Source organism: Mus pahari, chromosome 3 (assembly GCF_900095145.1).
Source record: "Mus pahari chromosome 3, PAHARI_EIJ_v1.1, whole genome shotgun sequence".
Classification (NCBI taxonomy): domain Eukaryota; kingdom Metazoa; phylum Chordata; class Mammalia; order Rodentia; family Muridae; genus Mus; species Mus pahari.
In genome coordinates, this window is record NC_034592.1 from 80,325,240 (window position 1) to 80,347,673 (window position 22,434).

The following is a 22,434-nucleotide window of genomic DNA, read 5'->3' on the forward strand; positions in this document are numbered from 1 at the left end:
AGAGAGAGAGAGAGAGAGAGAGAGAGAGAGAGAGAGAGAGAGAGAGAGAGAGAATAGAAAAGTCAGGGAGTAGATAGAAGGCAATAGGAGAGGGCTATTGAAAGGTAATAGAAAGGAGAAATGTAAACAATGCATTATATGCAAGTGAGAAACTCAAGTTTTAGTGATTTTTTTTTAAAGAGAACTTCTCTAAATGAAGTTCATTGCCTTAGGCAAACAAATCAATTTTTTGTTTTGTAATGTCTCAGGTATTCATTTCTGAGTACCCCAAATCTATGTGGGAAAATCAAAGAGACCTTCCCTAACCACATGGTTAGCATGACGTGATTCCAACCTTTCACTTCCCTAGTCCTCAACATAAGGGCCCCTTATCACAGAGTGTGTCTGTTTGCATGTGTTCATTGTTTGTGACCGTGTGCTTATTGCCCTTCTCTACTCTTTCCAGAAGATAAACCTAAGAGAGCAGTAGCTCCAGCAGTAACACACTGAATCCTGAAACACTTCTCCAAAAGAACTTCCATTTCAACTGTAAAACAATGAATCCCTATTGTTCCTATTTAACATTATGTCTATTGACTGTGCAATGCTTGCCTTAAAAAGATTCCTGTTTCCTATGCTTTCGTGCATTTGCATGGACTAGACATGTACTGACTTCCCAGGAGCTGATGTAAGACTTTTGCTCTAAACTGACTTCTGTGTAAAACGTCTATAACTAATGATGATGGAACATGAAGACAGATCATTGGAAAGCATCATATTGGAATATACTAGATGGAATCCTGTCTGATGTTAGACTTTGCAGCTCACACTGAGCAAGGAAAGTAATTGGCTCATATTTTTCAAGATTCTAAGCACTTACCATTAAGCCAACAATTCTGTTGTTTAATCAAAGTAGTTTAATTCCCATAACAGATTAAATTAAATCATAAGTTGATTCTACTTACAGATGAAGAGAAAAGAGTTCTAGTCCATAGTCTCACAGATCTTGGGTTTTAGAGTTTGTATTCAAGAGAAGACAGTAAAACCCCAAGAGGCAGTGTCTAACTGAAATGTTAACTGATTTCTTTGTGGCAAGCAAAGAAAACCATGTTGCTTTCTGATGGCTAAAGTTCATTATATGAATATGGCCAAAAATTATTAAATACATATCCTTAGCATTAGAGTATCAGTTAATCTTTATGAGAAAAGAAAATATTCAGCAAAGGAAATGATGCTGAGGAGAAGAGTTTGTCATAAGATGGCACCACAGATCTCGACAGTCAAAGAAAAGAATGAACAAACCAAGTGTCATGCAAAAACTTTTGTGCATCAAATATCACTAGCAACAACAGTGACAACACAAAAAACTCAACAACAAAAATATTCAAACTCATCAATGAATTTACCTACAAAACATATAGAAAGTTCTTAAAACTCAATGACACTCTCAAAGAACCCAATTCAAAATTAAGCAAAGGTCTTGAACAACTGTGGCTTCAGAGTTTATAATCCAGTTGTTAATAAACATGAGAAAATCAGAGGATTCAACATGATTAAGCACGAGGGAAGACAGATCAGAGCCACAGTGAAATACCACCTCATGCAAAGCAGACACATGTGAAAGTCAACAAACAGACAAGAACAAACACAAAAACCATAGAGGAACCAGGACCCTTTGTTCTGTAAGTTGGAATAGCAAATGATGCATGCAGCTGCCGTGGGAAACAATATGATGATGTTTTTTAAGACTTAAAACTGTGGTTACTGGAGGAGTCAGCAATTGCACTGCAGAAATTTTACCTATAAGAATTGAAACTCTGTGTGTTTAAAGAGCTATTTGAACATACAGTAGTTCATACAATAGTATTTAAAATAGCTAAAGGGAGAACGTCATCTAACTCTCTAATGCAGGCTTAATTTTTTTTTTTAATCTTTTTAACCCAGAATTGTTCTTTTCTAAAGGTAAGGCAGGGACAAAAAATGGAGCAGAGACTGAAGGAAAGGCAATCCAGAGACTATTCTACCTAGGGCTCCAGCCCTTCTGCAGACACCGAACCCAGACACTATTGCTGATGCTAAGAAGCATTTGATGACAGGATGGTATAGCTGTCCCCTGTGAGGTTCCACCAGCACTTGACTAATACAGATGCAGATACATATACCCAACCATCGGACTGAACCTTGGGACCACAAGGGAAGGGCTAGGAGAAGGACTGAAGGAACTGAAGAGGTTTGCAACCCCATAAGAAGAAGAATGTCAACTAACAAGACCACCCAGAGCTCCCAGGGACTAAACCACCAACCAAAGAGTATACATGGAGGGATCCATGGCTCCAGCTAAATATGTAGCTGAGGATGGCCTTATCTGGCATCAGTGGAAGGGGCGGCCCTTGGTCCAGTGGAGGCTTGATGCCCCAGAGTAGGGGGATGAGGCAGGAGTGGGTGAGTGGGTGGAGAAGCATCCTCATAGAGGCAAAGGGAGGGGTTATGGGATGGGGGAATTTGTGGAAGGGAAACTGGGAAGGGTCATATCATTTGAAATGTAAATGAATAAAATGATTAATAAAAATAAATAGAAATCTACCTTAATAAGGGTCCTCAGATGCTTTGACCCCCTTTCTAGTCCACCAACCAAAGGTAGGGGAGAAACGATGGTAAATAGGACAAGGGGATGGACCAGTTTAGAAGTATTTCTTGGGTGGGATTCCAAACTCTGTTAGGAATCTAACCATTTAGTTCAGTTGTGTCACGATGGCAAACACAAACCAGCAGCAATAGCACTATCCAGCAGAAACAGTCAGACATCCGCCAATGGTGTGAGTCATAGCATACTGACATGAACATTTTACAGAACTTTGAACTCTAAAATGCTTAATCCCAAAACTGCCAAACACAACCAAGATGGAAGTTGTGGAAAGCTTGGCAGTATAGCTCCATCATTGTAAATAGTTTTACTGTATTAGAGTTAAAATCTTCCCTTTTTGGTTTTAGACAAAAAGGGGTGTGAGGATGTTGTAGGACATTTGATCACTCTGTGAACCCTCAGATAGTGTTGTTTTCTGGGGAAAAAAACTTATTTCTAGTTGTGGTGTGACTTAGCTTAGCACACACCTTTACTCAAAGAGCTTGCTGTTATTGTAAACAGGATTGAATATAGTCAACCTTGGATGAAAAGGCTGAGCTAGCATCCAGTTGACAGAATGAACATAGGTAAAAACCATGGAGAAGAAAAAGAAATGGGAGGATAAATAGGTAGAATCACAGGAAGTAGACAGGAGGGACATTTAGTTTGAGGAGGTTCTGAGACTGTGGAGAAGGAGAGCTTCCTTTGTGGAGGTTGGCTCAGGGAGAAGTTCAGCTGGATGATTTCTCTGCCTCTCTGAGCTAGCAAGTTTTCACCTCAGCATCTGCCTCTGGAGGCTTTATTGGTAAAAATCAAATGTTTGGAATTTTGTTTAAAAACAAAAAACAACAGCTAATGTAGAATCTGCCAAAACAATTCTCACTGCACATGGTAGAATTGGGAGGGTTAGTATTAATTTACACCTTGAAGGAGTCTAAAATGCCCTGATAGATAGTTCTCATATATGACAGACATGGAAGGATCCAGCTAGAGTAAGGGGAGCATCACTTCTTGGGAGGGGACTCCTGGACTGTGGGAAAGTGAGAGGAGCATGCTTTTGTTTTGTTTTTGGATGTGGTGTGACTAGCTGTCCCTGCTTCCAGGACTTCCCAATAATAAAGGGCTATGCATTCAACTGGGACATAAAATGAACCCTTTAGCCCTTACAGTGCTTTTGGCAGTGAATTTTATTACAACAACAGGAAAAATACGTGAGTCCAGAAAAAAACCTCTCCAATCTTGAGAAACTCTGAACCACATGGCAAGGGCTTTGTTCTTCAAGGTTCAGTGAATGTTAAGACGCTATCTGATTTATTTAAAATGAGCCTCATGAAAAACAAAGAGGCAATAAGTGGGAGTAGCTTAAAAGTACACCCATGTCACATGAACTTGTAAAATTTTCAAGTGTTTTAAGACTATAAACACAATAAATGCACCATATAAAAAGTTGAGAGAAGTCTTATTTCTTCATGTTAATGATGTGGAACTTTTTAATATATGGTCAGTTCTGCTTAGCAAGCTATGAAATCCCTGTGAGTTCTCATAGCGAATGCTTACAGCAATGTATGAGAGTTGTACACGTAAGAGTTGATTACATGTGAAGCCAAGGTGCAGTGTATAGAGGCCACCTGGGCAAATTCCAATAGCTAAAGACACCAGATCCTTGGAGTTTATACCCAGGAAGCTAGGATCTCTGACTCCTCATTACTTTTACTTCTGTGGTCCTGCAGCCTCCGTGAGACTGTTTCCTTCTTTTTTTTTTATTTTTTATTTTATTTTTACACTTCAGATTTTATTCCCCTTCCAGTCTACCTCCAACTGTTCCACCTTATATACATCCTCCCCACCCCCTTGTCTCCACGAGGATGTCCACATTGCACCTCCTACCCCATCAGACGTCTAAATTCCCTGGGCCCTCCAGTCTCTTGAGAGGGCTTGAATGGAATAGAAGAAGGAGCAAGATAATTCACTAACATCAGCATTCTCCTTCCTCTGTCTGATTCCTGGGAGGTGAATGTTCAACATACACTCTTGGTGTTATGACACTCCATCTTAACATAGCCGAGAAACTAAAGTCTAAAGTCATAAACCTAAATAAGTGCTTATTCTCTTTAAATTATGTCTCATGTATTAGCCACACTGATAGAACTCTGACTGTGCACTTGCCTTGACCCATTGCTGATCAAAATCTTACAAAGGAACATTTGAATCACCAAAGAAAAAAGCCTCAAAGTAGAAAGTGCAGAGGTGTAGATGTGTGAGTTTCCTAGGAGTGACAGAGAGGACATGTCACTACAGGCCTGTCTTCCCAACTGACTGAACTTCCACCCACAGGCAGCCAGCTGTGCAGCATGTAGGTGCTGCCTCTTCAATTGGAGAGCCTCTCTCCCATTTTGAGTGAACACTGAGTGCCTGGATCCGTAAGCAGCAAATTGCCATACCTTTGATCCTCATTAAAGTATTGCAGCTGCCTTACTTTTGTGGGAAACACACTCAGGATCTCAGAGAATTTGTCCATCTGCTCAGCTCTTATCAAGCTGAAGACCTTCAGAGCCAATTCCTAATAAGCAAAACACATCTGCCTAAATCAACCAGAATATAGGGTCTGAGAGCAGCCTCGGATGTGAATGGCTTTCGCACTTTTATTACATTCATTAGATGGTTCTATGAGTCACCAGGGCATCCAAATTAGCTTTTAATGATTAACAGCAATAACAAAATGAAAAAGGAGTGGGTGGAAGGGGAAATGGAATGGAACCAGGGAGTCCTGACATCTCCACATAGTTAATATTTATTGCTTTGCGAAGAAGAGAGATCTATTCAAATGGAGGGTGGATGTAATGGGCACATCCTGCCTTGGGAGTACATATGTGCAATCAGACGGTCTTGATTGGTATACTTGTGAACAAGCAATGCAATCCTGGACAAGTATTTAACTTCTGTTGACTCTGTTTATTTAGGTACAAAGTCTCAATTACAATTTTGTAGCATTTTTGAAACAATCTTCAGCACTTAATGCTACCCTAAATGATATAAAATGGTTTTTATTATTCATTGGTTTTTATTGTTCTGGACTTTTGTTTTTTAAATCTCTTTATTGCTCATTCATGTAAATTTGTTTCATTGATCTCCACATTCCCCACTCATCTTCCCTACCCCAAGCATTGTAAACTGTCAAGAAGGAACTGTATCTTTCCCTATCATGAGATGATTTTAGTAGAGTAGGATAAATCAGCACATTTTAACACACACACACACACACACACACACACACACACACACACACACACATATAAACTAATTCCTTAGGCTGATTAAAGCTCATGTTTTGGGACAATATGTGGGTCAGGGCATCTGGCTTGCATCTGTAAAAGCAGATCATGGCTTTCAACTGTAGAAATAGTTGGTATGTATCATGCCAAGGGCACATTCCTCATTCCTAGGTCTGAATGGATGCTTGATGATGCTCTTTCTCTCCAGAGACACTGTGCTCAGGGAAGGTAAAGCAAACAATTACCTTTTCTTCTGTTTTCTTTCATTTTTAAAATATTACAATATAATTACAATATTCTTTCCCTTTCCTTCATCCAAACTCTCCAATAGTCTCCTCCTGTATTTCCTTCAATTTCATGACCTTTGCTCTTTTTTTCATTAGTTGTTATTGCATGCCTATATGTAGATACATCTACATTTGTAAATTATATATGTTCTGTCAATATAATGTTATTTGCATATCTGTTATTTTGGTTATCATTTTATATATTTAATTATTTTAATCTTGCCTTTCAGTTTGTGTAATTCAAATGTTAAAAGTTGGTCAGGATAACATTCCACAGTTTGTACAGGAAAGCCAGGAAAAAGATCAGGCATTCAAAATAACCTGCTCCTCCTTTCTCTTTGCTGTGCCACAGTGATTCCTTCAAGTAGAATTAAGGTCTTTGAAATCATAGAAAAGATGATTTTTGTTCTTACCACTTAGATGTCACAGGGTCTGCAACAAACTACACAAAGTCTTGCATGCATGGCTCTCATCTATCAAACAGGTATGGTGATGGAAATGGCCTGGTACAGAGGAGCCCAATGAAGTCAGATAAGCCTAAATACTTGGGATTTTCAAAAAGTTCACACCTATATTTACCCAGGATTGAGAAAGCATTTTAGACATAGGTGATGTTAATTTGTTTTATGCTATTTACATATGAGGTAAATGAGTCTCTATCCTATTCCATTCTAATTTTATATTATGTTATATCTAGTATACTATATTAACATGCCTTAAAGTCACAAGTCATCCTTCTAGATGCATGATTTATGATCATAACTTCAAAACGAGAGACCATCGAACTTTTCTTTAAAAGTGTTCAGTGATTACATATTACCTGTTCTGTTTAATTATTTTTACCAGTCTCTGCTTTGTAATTTTTGCTGAGTTCCTTTGGACTACGAGAATAAATGTGAACCTTTGTAGGCTAACTTTTGTATATTTGCAGATGGCAATCTGATTCATTTGAGTTGTTCCTTTACTCTAAGCCAAAGCAATTTCCAAACGGATAGTTTGTCACAACTTTGTGGGACATATGTACTCCATAGAGTTCCATGCTCCAGTTTATTCAGAGTCACTGCAAGGAACCCCAGGAGTATTTTCATGTCGGAAACGAGCCAGTAGAGTAGTCTGCTTTTCAATGGCCCCCAACAAGGTGCCAGTTTTCCACTAAAAGGTAATCGTAGTCCTTGGATGTATTTTTGGTTGTTCTACTATAGGAAAGTAGGGTTGGCAAGAAGTAAACAAAAGTCAGGATGCTTTAAATATTTAAAATACATATTTCTCTACAATAATTAGTCTGCTCATAAGGTCAGAAAATCAAAGGTTGAAAACCTCAGGTTCCATTCTGTGTATTACTTTGTTCTTCATGTATATTATGCTTCAGCACTCCACTGTGGAGATGCCTCCTCAGTGGTATGCACAGAAAGGATAGAACACCACAGTACCTGATTGCTTTTAAAAAGGTGAAGAGGAGGGCAGACCATCATGAGATGCTACTTTATTTGCCCTGTTTCCAGTGCTCTTCAGACTGATTCTAGGAGCAAAGATGCACCCAGCTGCCATTAGACATCACAGCATGGCCTTTCAGCAAACATGCCTTGGCTTCAGGATGACTAAGGAAACCAGAAGAGACTATAGATCATCTTGGAAGAAATTTTTCCTTTTTCCCCTCTCTTCCTACTACTGTTCCTCATCTTCATCCTTCTGCTTTTCCTCTTCTTCCTTCTTTTCCCCTCCTCCCCCTCCCATCTCCTGTTCCTTCTCCTTACTCTTGCCCAAGTTCTTCCTCTTCTCCTCCTCTTTATCCCCCTTCTTTGCCTCATTTTCTTCCTCCTGTTTCTTCTTCTCCTCCTCCTCCATCCCTCACCCCCTTGCGTTTCCAGAGGGAATTATGCATTGCCTTGCTTTGCACACTGGCCATTGCTACTTTACTATCTGCTCCTTTCTGTTATTATGCTTAATGAGTTTGTGGAGTTCTTCATCTGTATAACTTGTGGCCTCCTTCTTCTGGGAGAATGTCTTCTAAGATTTAGACACCATTTTCCCCTCTCTTTGTAAAAACTAGCACTCTGCACATTGTTTCTGTTCTGTGGGATTAAAAAAATAGTAAAATTAAAAAGAACTTCTGCAATCATTTCATGGTTGCCCACTAAATCCAGTGTTTTTCAAAACACTGAAGTCAATCAGAGATTCACTTGGGGATGTTCGTGTTATTGTCTTTTTTAAAAGGAATGAAACCGCAGGGGTAGGCGACTGCACATGTAAGTGGATCATGTAAAAACTGCATAAAAACAGAATTCTGACCCGTTTCTCACTTAGGATCAAAAAGATTCAACATGCACCCTAAGCCATGCGTGCCCAAAGCATGTCCTGACCAGCAGCTTCCAATGAGATGTTTTATTCTGCACAGTATTTTCACAGTTGCCCATCTGTGTTTGAGTATCTGCCAAGCAAGTGATAGATGCTGACTCTCTTGATATAGCAAGCTCTGGAATCTTATTTAGTTGGTTTTTTGTCTGCATTCTATATGAATTTAATATTATAAAAACATTGTTTTCCATTTTTGATTTATCCTCCGTCACATCAGAGTTAGATAACACTATAATAAATTAAAGGAGGAAGACACTTAGCCTTTATAGTTATTAGTAGAATGTGTGTGTGTGTGTGTGTGTGTGTGTGTGTGTGTGTGTGTACGCGCGCGCAAGCCTGCACATGTGTGTGTTCTTTGGTTACTTGAGGCTGCCTGGGACAATGCACACTTGCTCAGTGAAACTGTTATTTAGCTGCCTGAGGGTATGGTGTAAGTTATTCAGAGCACATATATCACAATTTTACTTCGATTTCTCTCTCCACCCACCACAGTTTTGTTGAGCTCATTTTTCTGTCACATTAAAATTCCAAAATGAAATACAGACCTGGGAAGCATGTGATGTGACAGAGGAGAGATGAGAAGAATCGGGTGTCAGGATGGAAAGGCAGAGGCTGTGGCAGCTAGCAGTCAGAGTGAACCAAAGTGGAGTCGAAATTAAACAGTGTCCAGGAATTTCAGGGAAATAGAAAAAGGGACACCAAGTGAGAGAGACTTAAAGTGAATGACTACCAATGGAGAATCCTGAGAGGACATTTCTTTTTATCCCCTGCCATGATATGAAAATGAATCTGTTTAGTGAGCCCCATGCTGGCCAAGAGAAGGGAAACAGAGAACTTTCTGAAAGACTAGAAGTTCTTCAGCCCTCTGGCAGCCCGAAGGTGCTGCCTACACTCATTACAATGCAGCGATCTTGCCCTTTAAGATGATTTTCTGTGCTGATGGCTAAACTTGACCTTTTATATAAGCGTATGGGTAACTGCCAGGACTCTGCTGTTGTTGACTAAAGGAACCACAGCGATGTGATTAAAAATAGATGTACCTTTAATCATTTTGCATTTTACAAGCCTACACAATAAAACCTGTGATCAGTCTTCAGCAAAAGCGTACCCAGGGAAAAAAAAGGACTGCATGAAGACTGAATATCACTGGGTTTATGGGGCTCCACTGCTGTTACAGCCCAGTTCTTGAATCAACCTGAAAGATGAGACATTGCAAAGTCCCAGCTTGTTAATGTCTGCTAAAGAATTCAGCTGCTTGACACTATGGTGCTGTCGGGGAACGTTTTCTTTCATACAGACTCTGTAGAACTGCAATGGAAAGTCAGCTTCGTGGCATTTAAAAGAGAATTTCAAAAGACAGGCACTGCCTTACTGCCAACAGACCTATCTCTGACCCCTGTTCCATCTCTCTTACCCTTTAATGAGTGGGTATGTCAAAACTTATATCTCTATAGAAATATTATGTTCCTGAAGCATTTGGAGATCAGTGACTGATCTGAATACTCCAAAAAACTCTCTTCAAATACAAGAATAAAAGAAATCTGCTTCAAGATAATTGAAAGAATGACATGCTGTTTAGTACTAGCAAGAACTGCCAACTACTTAATGTTCTTTATTGGCCTGGCCTTTGGTAAATGCCTCATTAATTTTTAAATTGGTATCTTAGTGAGAGTTTTTAATAAATCTGCATTTAAGAACACATTTTTCTTGCTTTGATATCTAGGTCATGACCTAGGACAGTTGTTGTGACCAAATAATAAATAAATAAATAAATAAATAAATAGGCAAGTACGTGACAATAGAGTAGGAAGAGTCACACCATGTTCTGTACTGTTTTTATAATGCACTCACTGGGTAATGTATAGGGACTATAAATTCCTTTACTTAGGTCTGGAGCTTGATTTCAAGATACGATCACCAGTACCTGGCCATGACTTCTCCCCATGCCCTCTGATGGTAAAAGATGGAGTGGCATGAATACAAAGTCACCTCACAAAGCCCTTTTCATAGTGGCACGAATTCATTCACTAGAGCTCTGAACTTACCACCTAAACACTTCCCACTAAGCCCCACCCTCAATATTGATGCACTGGATATTAATTTCTAATGGGAATTCTCGGACCATTGCTAAATACTTAAGTTCTACATAGACTCAACTCCTGCTTATCACAGTCTACTTAGCTCCCCAAAGTTACCTTGGAAATTCAGTGAAGACTTTACAAACATATACTGAAAGAAGTGAACTGGCCTGAGCCAGGCTGACTCCATGACAGGCTGCAAACTAGCAGTTTAGGAGACCAGGCAGGACCTTCTACTTCTCAGAGCTGGTCAAGTCAGTTACTGGAATAACTGCAAGCATAATGTCAAAAGGTAACCCTTCCCAGCTTGTGAACGGACAGACAGCTAGCCAAACTTGCAGCCAAGAAGTCAAGAGCTAACCTCCCTTGGCATGAAGCAAGGATAGTTAGTCTAAATCATAGCATTACCTAGACCCCAGAGATAGAACCCACTAATCAAAATATAGATCACCTACCCCTCCCTAATGTCCTTCTTTTCGGCTTTAGAACTGAGTCTGAAAATTCAGTCAGGGTTTTCCAATGGAATTGGGCCCCTGCATGCAGAAATAAATTCTCTTTGCTTTTGCATACTATTTGAGTCTGGGGTACATTCTTCAGCAATTCACAGACCCTAACAATACATAGAAAGATGCTTTGAGGACATGGGCACCTGACATCATAATAGAATTCCTTGGAATGTATGAAGTTCAGCGCTTAGTTCCTAGGACTGAAGAAGATGAAAAGAAGAAAGGAAACAAAGAAGGAAGAAAAACAAATAAAGACTCAAAAGTAAAATTTGGAAGCAAAAAATTTAAGAAATATAGAAAAGAACATTTGTATTAGGTATCAATTGGGATAATGTACATGCAGATTTATTCTTTTTCTTTCCATATGCATTGTTGAGAGATAAATATTTTCAAATGTGAGCAAATATTTGTTTTATTCTTAATTTCTATCAGATTTTGCTAGTGTGTTTTAAAAGTGTATTTTTAATATCTTAATGCTTCCTAACTCCTATGCACTTTTATTTATTAAACATGAATTCTAATGTTTATACTTAACTTCATACTAATTCATATACCAAACATTTTAAAAATACAGCAAAACAAAAGGGGTACAATGGTGATTAGGTTAAATAACAACGATGAAATTAAAAGAGCAAAAGGTCAAGTTATAGAATCAGAAGCCAAGCTACAGTTACATTTGAGGCAGCTTAGAACAATGGTTCCTGGGAAGACTTAATATCAAAAACTGTAGGAAAAACAGGGAATCTAGGTATCAAAATAGTTTTCATTTTCAGGCTACTTTATGTAAGACTGAAGATTTTGTTGTCTTATATCCAATTTAAGATTTTATTGATATAGCTTGGTCACTTTGTCATCATTATCAAAGAAAATAAATAAATTTTGGGTTGGCTGCTCTTAGAACATTACTTGCATAAAGAACATGGTAAAATTTCAAAGAAAACTGCTTGCTATTAACAGAATGAGAAAGGGAAAAAGGCCCAACTGATAGCATGCTGAAACTCATAAAAATACTGAACCTATGAAAAATCATAATTTTACTCAGTAAATCATATGAAATTCATAACTACAATTAGGGGAGGACAATTGTGAAACTGTCTTCTGGACAAAGCAAGGCCATTGTACTTAGGAGCTCACTGGAGAGTTGAACGTAAGACCATGCATAAGACCTGAATAAGATTAAGTTAATCAAAATTCTCCATGGACTCGATCTGGGAGAAACTCATGAAGCCCAACTCCTAGTTGAGATGCTGTGATAGTTGATAGCTTCTTTGAAAGGAAAGATAATTTTCTTCAGGGATGTGGTACTTGTAGGTTGACTATATCCTCTTACAGTGGCAGTACTATTTAGATTCACTGTATTATCAAAAGAGGGCCTGGAGTTGGGAGGAGGATTTTGTATTTAGGGCAGCTTTTGTAAAAGTTGTATGAGGAGAGTGAGTGAGGAATCTAACCAATACATTGCATACATGTATGAACTCTAAAAATAAGGGGAAAGATATTTAAAGTGATCCCAAGTATAAATTCTAGCTTCCCTTGGTAAAAACAGCACGAGCACTAAGCAAGAATATTTTTAAATTTTCCATAAATAACTATTTGCATCTGAAGTCACTTGATGTTATCTTTAGCTTATGTATAAGCCCTAAACACAGCAGCAAATTAAATATGGATGAAGAAAGGCATGATTTATCTTTCCTATGAAGCAGAGTTACCATCATTTTGGTACTTGTCTATGAAGCTAGGTTTGCCCAATCAACTTCCTTGACCAACACAATGTCTAGAAAGAAAATAATGGAGCCTCTGAGGTCAGGTCTAGTAAATCTTTGGCTTCCATACAGAGCACCTGATCTTACAGCTTCTGTATGGAAAGTTTTCCATCATGTGCTGCATCCTGCACAGCTTCATCCTAGAAACATGATTGGGTGGCAAGGAAACAAAGAAAGGACAGATAGGAGACTGAAAAGCTGGGATCCTACAGACCATGTGAACACTGATGAAGTGCTAGCAATAGTAGAACAATCCAGAACCCATACAGCACATAATAACTCTTCACAGGGTGGGGATTAGCTAACCTCAGTAGAGGTGTCTGTAGTTGTGTAGTCTCAGGCTATAACCAGCTGGCAAGAGGCAGCCACAGTTGCTAATTTTGGTATACATTGCACTCAAACCAGAGGAAGGCTTAACTATCCCCCTGAGTTTGATCTGTATAGGGGTCACTTTGCTATTTCCATGGGTCCGAGGCTTTGGGTCATTGACATGTCACTGTGACGCATATTCCCTAAAGACTCTGTCAGTTCCCAACAAATTCGCTGAAGGCTTCCTCTACTTCAGACACAGACTGAGACCAGAGTCTAAGAAGCCTAAGTAAAACACATAGACTGTGAAGGACAGCATGAGCTGACTCCCAACAAGTTGCCAGCATGTGCCTAACAGAGGTCTTCTCTTTATGTTCTGTGGAGTGGTGCCTCCTGGCATCCAGACACACCCACAGCTAATCTGATCCTAGAACCCTTACTCACAAGTCAGGTAAATTATTTGTTCTGTAAACTAATAAGCCTTGAGGTAGCTTTGTGTCAATACATAAACAAAACAGATGCCCAAAAGTTCAAACATTTGAGAGAGAAAAACTTAAAAAAGTCAACATTCAACCCAAAAGTTGTTTTCTGTAATGGAAAGTGAGGAGGCTAAATCTTTCAGAACAGTGGTTCTTAGCCTTCCTAATGCTGCAGCCCTTGAGTATAGTTCCTTGTGTTGTGGTAACCCACAACCATAACATTATTTTCATTGTTATATTATAATTGCCATTTTGCTACTGTTATGAATCATAATATAAATATCTATGCTTTCCAATGTTCTTAAGTGACTCTTATAAATAATCATTTGTAACCCCCCAAGGGGTCACAATTCATAGGTTGAGAACCACTGTTTTAGAACAGTAACAATACACTGTTAGAATCTCTTTTTACGCTCTTGGATTGTCAAGGATTTTCAAAGTTCCTTTAGTTAGGATAGAGCTGAATAAATGATAAACAAATGCTAAAGAAGGAGCTTTATTTTTGCAGCGTCAAATCACAGACCGATGAAGAGGCCTAAAGGTGAGGGGCAGATTGCGCCAAGTATTTTACTTCCTCTGTGGAGAAGCAGAGTGGAAAGTGGATAATTGAAATAAAAGCAGAACAAACCAGAAATTATGTGGTATTCAAAGGATGTTTGATCTCTTTCTAATAATAAATTTCTTCCAAGAAGTGAAAAATAAACTCTATAAATGAAATCTGCTTGACCTTCAAACTGGAAACAACTCCTCCACACATTGCCAGCTACCAGTGAATTCAAGTTTAGCTGACAACACAGTTAAAAGTGAAAACTTTCATTTTATTAAAACAGTAAATAGGAATTACCACTATACCACCCTCCAAATGGGATACCAACAAATGCTTTTGCTTCAAATTACAGAAACACACAGAGGCTGTAAATGTGCTCTTTATTAGGCCTTTCAAGTGGGACATTTTGAAGAAAACAAACAGCGATTGTAAGATTGTGAAGAGAAATTACCATTTTGCTTGAAAGGAATGGCAATTAACGACGATGACAATGTGATTTATACTAATTGAGATTAAGTCAGACAAAGCGGCAACATTAGTAATCATTTGAAGTGCTGGATTACACATTATCCTGCGCTTGGTAAACATCTCTCTCGAAATTAAAAAGTAATTAGTAGCATTTTAGTCATTTAATTCAGTCTAATTAGGATTTTCAAAAAATCTACAGACCTGCTGGTGAAAGCCTTTTTTCATCTTTTGAATCGAGAGAATGCATTTCTTTTCTTCTGCTTTTTTAAAAATCAACTTTGAGCTACCAACTCTTGCTTTCTTGATCTCCACTCTCCATTAAAAGGAAGAGGAAAATGACATAATTAGAAGCAATAGGTAGGAATTTACTTGAATTGGGCTAAATTAAAAACTTCAATCCATCGTCACTCAAGAAAGGTACATTTTAATCTAATTTTCTTTTCCTGTCTTTTGTAGAGGGTATAGAAGTGGAAAGCACTTTCCTTTATGGATTTAGGCTATCAGCATCTTCAGCATATATTTCTAAAGAAGCACAAAAATATATAGATACAGGTGTTATTTGGATGGTATTTTGGAATAGAGAAGATTGAGTTTATTACCCAGATTTCATGACTATCAATAACATTTGATCTTCATGGGTCTTACCTGGCTTTGAAGTGAACAGCAGCTTACAGTTTCCAGTTGTCTGAATCTCAGAGGAGACTCTTTGCTTATACTTCTGAACTGGGTTGAAACTGTAACTACGGAAGATTTAAATTTGAACCAAATGCATTGTTCATTATGGTATTGTCATGAGCCTGTGGGGACAAGGAGTTGTTATGACTGAAAAGTTTAATTTTAAGTGTTAAGTTGACAAAGGGTGGACTTGTGGTAATTGCTATTGTGAACTTGACACAATCTATAATCATCTAGGAGAGAAGCCTCTGGGCATGTCTATGAGGTATTGACTAGACTGGTACATTGGCTAGTTTTTATTGTCAACTTGACACAGCCTCAGTCACCCTTGTAGCGGGAACCTACACTGAGGGATTGTCTTAACAAGGTTGACCTGTGGGTATGTCTGTGGGACACTTTCTTTGATTGTTAATTGACATAGGAGGGCCTGTCTCATTGTGGGACTACATGCAACCCTAGGCAAGTGGGTCTGGGCTAAACAAGACAGCTAGACTAGCATGAGCCAGTCAGATATAGATAGATAAATAGATAGATGATAGATGGATGGATGGATGGATGGATGGATGGATGGATGGATGGATAGATAAATAGATGAGAGAAGCAGAGAGATGAGGGGGAGGGAGAAAGAGATAGATATCAAGACAGTAAGTAGCTTGCCTCTAGGGATCTTGTTCCAGTTTCCTGCCTTGAGTTCCTTCCCTGATGTCACTCAGTGGTGGATCTTTACCTGGAAGTTGTAAGAGAAAACAATCCACTTTCTTCCCAAGTTATTTTTGGTCATGTTTATCAGAGCAGTTGATAGTAAAGTAGAATAATTCCCACTGAAGTGGGAAGCCCCATCTGAAGTGAAGATGGCACCATCCCATGGACTGAGGTCTGGACTAAATAGCCAGGGCACCAGCATTTCATTCCCATGGTTTCCTGACTGGGTGAAATATGGTCAGCTAGACTCCCTACTCTGACATTGATGCCTTCCCCTCTGACAGACATGGTTTCCCTGCCATGATAAAAAGATGAGTCAGCACACATCCTTCCTCCATTAAACCACATGTCAAGTAGTTGGTCGCTACAATGAGAAGGGTTAGTAGTACACATAGTTAAAAAGAGAATTCAAGTCAAAAACTAAGTAGCTTAAAACAACACAAAACTATCACCTTATAGTTCTACTGGTCAATGGGTTTTGCCATATTAAAAATCAAGGAGCAAACACAGCTCTGCATTCTATGAGGACCCCGATGGGAATTTGGTTCTCTTGACTTACTTGGTCTTTAGAAGTACCTGCATGTCCTTGGCTTCTTCATCGCTGGTGATTATATCAACCTGATGTCCTCTTCCATTCTCACATCTCCTTTTCTCCCTTTAATTGTTAATGCCGCACATATACATAAATATAATTGTATAGATCTAACTCATTGAGTCACTTAGTGTTGCTTATATGTGTATGATATTAGGGCTGATCACTTGGATAGCCAATTAGTAGGCTCATCCCCAGGGAAAGCGTCTTCTCCTTCTCCTGGCAGTTACTAATCACCTGTATTTCTTCATCTAGGGGTGGGGCCTTGTGAACGTTTCCCCTATTCATGTTGTCATGTCAACATGAATTGTCATTGTCAGGTATTGTCATTGTTTAGGTCTTTAGGCAACCATTTTGTTAAGATTTAATGGATGAATTGGCCAATGAGTATGTGCGTGCTTGTGAGCACGAGTGTGTACACACGCACACACAAAGACACTAAAAAAAAAAAAAAAAAAAAAAAANAATGATTTAATGGATGAAGCTACTATGTTCTATAGAGAAGGTACAATGTCAAAGAAAATGCCCTGGCCCTCTGGCTCTTTCAATATTTATGCCCCTGCTTCTTTGGCATTCCCTGAACCTGGGGTGTAGGGGTTGTGTTGAAGATGCATCAACTGTGACTGGGCACACTGCAGTCAGTTGTTCTTTAAGTTTAGCTACTTATGGGTTTCTGTAATGGTCTCTAGCTGCTGGATAAATAATTGTATTCTCTAAGAGGTCATTGTTACACTTATCTGTGGATATAAACATAATTTATTTAGAATGTAGCTAAAAAATATGCTGGTTTAGGAAAGAGGAAGTGGTGGAGTTTAATCTTCCCAATTGAAGCTGTAAACAATGTGCAACACAGAAAAACATTTCTGTGTGTATGTACCCTCTCCAAAATGTCTATATTGACAGTCTGTGAGTGTGATAAGCCAGTAATTTGGAATGTCTAATGCATAAATAGAAATAGTCAGATATAAATGAAAATGACTATTATCTTCTAAAATGTTTGCTACAAAGTATATGAACATATTAAATTATTTTATCCAAGCAAGGTATTGAGTGTCAATAAAGAATCTACTAAAAGATACTTGAAAATATTTCATAAACATTCTCTCTCATCCTTACTGAAATCTCGGGACAAATTCTATTGTCATGTATACTTTACTCGTGAATAAACTGAATCACAAAAGACATCAGGAAATCTCCAAAGGTCCTGTAATGAGAGGTCAGGTGTGCATGGAGTTGAATGCAGGCAATGAAAATTCAGTCTGCAGTCTTTAACCTGGGCAGGATTGGGAGGTGAAGATGGTATTGTGAAGCACCAGCTCTATTATAGCTTTACTCATGCCCTGAGCCTGTGGCCTATCATCACTGAATATCTGTCTAGAAGCTATGATTCACTGAAATCAGACTATGGCCATTTGAATCTGTATTCTCACTGGATTTAAGCAAAATGTAAATAGGAACAAGAGAGTGATTCTTTCAGCAAGCTTATATATATAAACTATATATATATGAGGTGGTCATCCCTCACCTGTGTTGCTGGAAATCTTAAACTTGATGTATATACTTGGACTTACAACTTAGGTCTGAAATTCACCTTTCAGTCTAAAGCAATTTTGTCTTATCCATTTTTTTCTGGTGAATTGGACATGCCTTGTAGGATGTACAGAGTTGTGTAGTTCCTGTTAGTTTCTTTGCAAGGTGATGGACACAGCAGCTTCTCTGGGTAGTGAGGGAGAAGTGGTTCCCTTCTCTTTGCTATCACAGTGCATCTCTGTGTCCCAGGTAGGACCACATGCTTTGAACTCAAGTCAACCCTAGGACCAGGACGGACAGAGCTGGGCCCCTCTACTGTCTCAAAGCAGAAGTCCGTGTTTTATTTGCCTAATTTCAAAGCTTTCTCCACACATCGTGCTTGATTCTTATATTTCTCTTCCTTTTCATCTGAGCTGTCTCTTTCACAGAGGTCCTTTTCTTCTCATTATTGAGAATGGTACCAGCTTCTTTGATCTATTTTTATTTCTTTTAATACCTTAGAGGAAGGGCAGTAATTTTAGCAATTCAGTAGAGTTCTAAGCATCTCTTCTGTTCTATGGAAACTGCTTTATCACCATAATATGACACTGTAAGAGGGCATTGAACTATAGCTTGGTAGGTCCTATGAGTGTTCATAATGCCTTATCTTATTATGCAATCTTTGCTGGCTGTTTTTTTTTTTTTTTCTGCTTTAGTTTTAATATGAGTGTGCTCGCTAGTTTTAATTAGATGTCAATTTTATTAACTCCACTGTTGTAAGAGAATAGCTAAAAATGAATATATAGTGTAAATGCAAACTTCTACACAGAGTTAGAATCCTCAAATAAATTAAAGCTAATATGTTGGCTTAGGTTAGTGAATGGTATTAATGAGAGGCAGAGTAGAGCTAGAGAGAATTAAAGGGACCCAATGTAACAGAAGAACCAAGAAACACAAAATCAAGTTAATTCAGTAGAAAGGAACTTCAAAGGTTATGAATAAAGACTCTAGGATGTAGGTTATAAAAAGGAGTTTGTGAATGAACAGCATACACATTCAAAATATAGCTCATTTTACTTCCAAGAAAAGGAAATGGGCTTGACTTGGGGTGCCCCCAATAATTAGCCCTGTGCTTGAATAATAAGCATAGAACTTGTAAATAAAAGATTTTTTGATTCCTATCTAGAGTTCTTTGACCATGCTTATCACTGCTTATAAATATGTATTTTATGAATTCTGATTTTCTTCCCTATTGGGTTGCAACATTTTAGAAGACAGAGACATTTCAAATATGTTTCTATGTCTCAAGAACTTCTTTAACTGTTGAACACAATATATAGAACTAATGAAAGTCAACTGAATAAAATTAATAAACAAATATAAAGGCATACATAGATTGTAGAAAATACATATGCAGAGCTGCTTCCCAGAGGTAAGAAAACTTGGTTAATTCTTACAAGTGGAATACATTAATTTTACATTAAAATCACCCATAATTACTTCGTGAGTAAACCATTAGTTCTGAAGAACTGGGACAAATGGATCATGAAGAACAGAGGAGTTAGTTGCACCCTTTCTTCAGTTGCAACTTACTTTAAAACGTCTTTTTATAAGTATTTAACATTATTTACAATTCTTATTTACACCAGAAGTGTGTGGTTAAAGGCTGAGACTGTGATTTTGAAAAGGAGACTTGTACCCTGAAAGGGACATGCCAAGACTTTTCAGTCTCCTGGCAGTACATATTGAAACTAGTCTCTAATTGGCTCAATATTTACAGTATTACTTTTTTTTGAAAAAATGAATCCATATTTAAGTACCATCTGTTTATGGGACAAGTGACTTTTTTAAAGATTTATTTATTTTATGTACATGAAAGCACTGTCTCTGTCTTTAGACACACCAGAAGAGGGCATTAGATCCCCATTACATGGTGGGTTGTGAGCCACCATGTGGTTGCTGGGAACTGAACTCAGGACCTCTTAACCACTGAGCAATCTCTCCAGCCCTAAAGTATTACTTTATTGTACATTATGTAGTTGAATTATCTCATTTAAAATGTTGAGTGTTATAAAATTAGAAATGTACAATAAAGTTTAATGACACCTTCAGAGTAAATTTTCAGTGATAATTTCCAGACTTCAAAAGTAATTATCAATGATATCTATGTCATTTCACACATCACATTATGTTCGCATATGACAATATGTTATTTAATTTTGCTTCAAATCTTTCATCATGGTTCCTTAAACTTACATGTTACTAAGAAATATTTCAAAGAAACAGGTAAACAAAAACTCTGAAAATGGGAAGCAACAATGTTGCTGTGGTTTATGACACTTCAAATATTTGGTCTCTCTCTCTCTCTCTCTCTCTCTCTCTCTCTCTCTCTCTCTCTCTCTCGCTCGCTCACACACACACACACACACACATATACATACACGTGTATATTGATAAATACACAGAAACATTCATGTGAATTTTAAAAGTAGAACAATTATATTATTTGAGAATATCATATATGCATACAATCTATTTGAACATATTTCCCCACTCTTCCCCTCACTCCTCTTACATCAACATTTCACCCCCATCCCAACTTCATACCCTCTGCCCTAATGTAATTAGGCCCTTAGTCTCATTTGGACTGTACATATATTCATGGTTGGGTCATCCACTGGAGCATGGTTGACCTACCAGGGTACATACCCTTAATTAACCTCACTCTCACTCCAAGCATCCATCAACAGTGAATAACTCCCTAGTGGAAATGTTACTAGCTTGATAAGTTTTAAAGATAGGATGATCCTATTAGATTTCAAGTTACTTTCTATTGTTAATGTAAAAATTTTCAATTTTTCTTTGCCATAAATGCTTTAAGAAGCCGGGTGTGGTGGCACATGCCTTTAATCCCAGCACTTGGGAGGCAGAGGCAGGCAGATTTCTGAGCTCGAGGCCAGCCTGGTCTACAGCGTGAGTTCCAGGACAGCCAGGGCTACACAGAGAAACCCTGTCTGGAAAAACAAAAACAAAAAACAAAAAAAGTGCTTTAATAAGTACTAAGATTTTGTATGTGCATTCTTTGTCTTCATTGTGTATTTATTGACTTGGTCTGTGTTACATTAGGATGATTCATAAGTGGACATTTTACATTAAGCACATTCTCCCTGTTTCTCTTAACCGCAATTTTCTCTACCCTCTCTTCCTGTTAATTCTCTTTGCTTGCTTCTATTTTAGTGTCATATATGTATGAAACACTTATATGTATTGTTACATATATATATTTATTTATAAGTATATGTAAGTATGTGCATTGTGATTTTTCTATTTCATGTATTTACATTTCAAATTTTATCCTCTTTCTTGGTTTCCTCTATGAAAACCCCCTATCCCATACTCCCTTACCCTGCTTCTATAAGGGTGCTCCCCAACCACCTACCCACTCCTACCTCACCCCCCAAGCATTCCTTTTATCTGGGACATCAAGCCTTCACAGGACTAAAGGCATTCCCTCCCATTGATATCAGATAAGGCCCCTTCAGCTCCTTTAGTCCTTCCCCTAACTCTTCCATCTGGGTCCCAGTGTTCAGTCCAATAGTCAGCTGTGAGCCTCTGCATTTGTATTGGTCAGGTTCTGTCAGAGCCTCTCAGTAGACAGCTGTATCAGGTTCCTGTCAGCAAATACTTCTTTTTATTTTCCATTTTTTCTTAAGATATTTTATTGATTTACATTTCAAATGCTATCCCGAAAGTCCCTTATAACTTTCCCCTGCCCTACTCCCCTACCCACCCACACCCACTTCTTGTCCCTGGTATTCCCCTGTATGGGGCATATAAAGTTTGCAAGACCAAGGGGCCTTTCTTCCCAATGATGGCCACCTAGGCCATCTTCTACAAATACAGCTAGAGACATGAGCTCTGGACATACTGGTTAGTTCATATTGTTGTTCCACCTATAGGGTTGCAGACCCCTTCAGCTCCTTGAGTACTTCCTCTAGCTCCTCCACTGGGGGCCCTTTATTCCATCCAATAGATGACTGTGAGCATCCACTTCTGTATTTGCCAGGCACTGGCATAGCCTCACCAGAGACANNTATATCAGGGTCCTTTCAGCAAAATCTTGCTGGGATGTGCAATAGTGTCTGTGTTTGGTGGCTGATTATGGGATGGTTCCCCATGTGGGGCAGTCTCTGGATGGCCCATCCTTTTGTCTCAACTCCAAACTTTGTCTCTGTAACTCCTTCCATTGGTATTTTGTGGGTTCATTTTTGGGTCTTTAATTCTATTCCA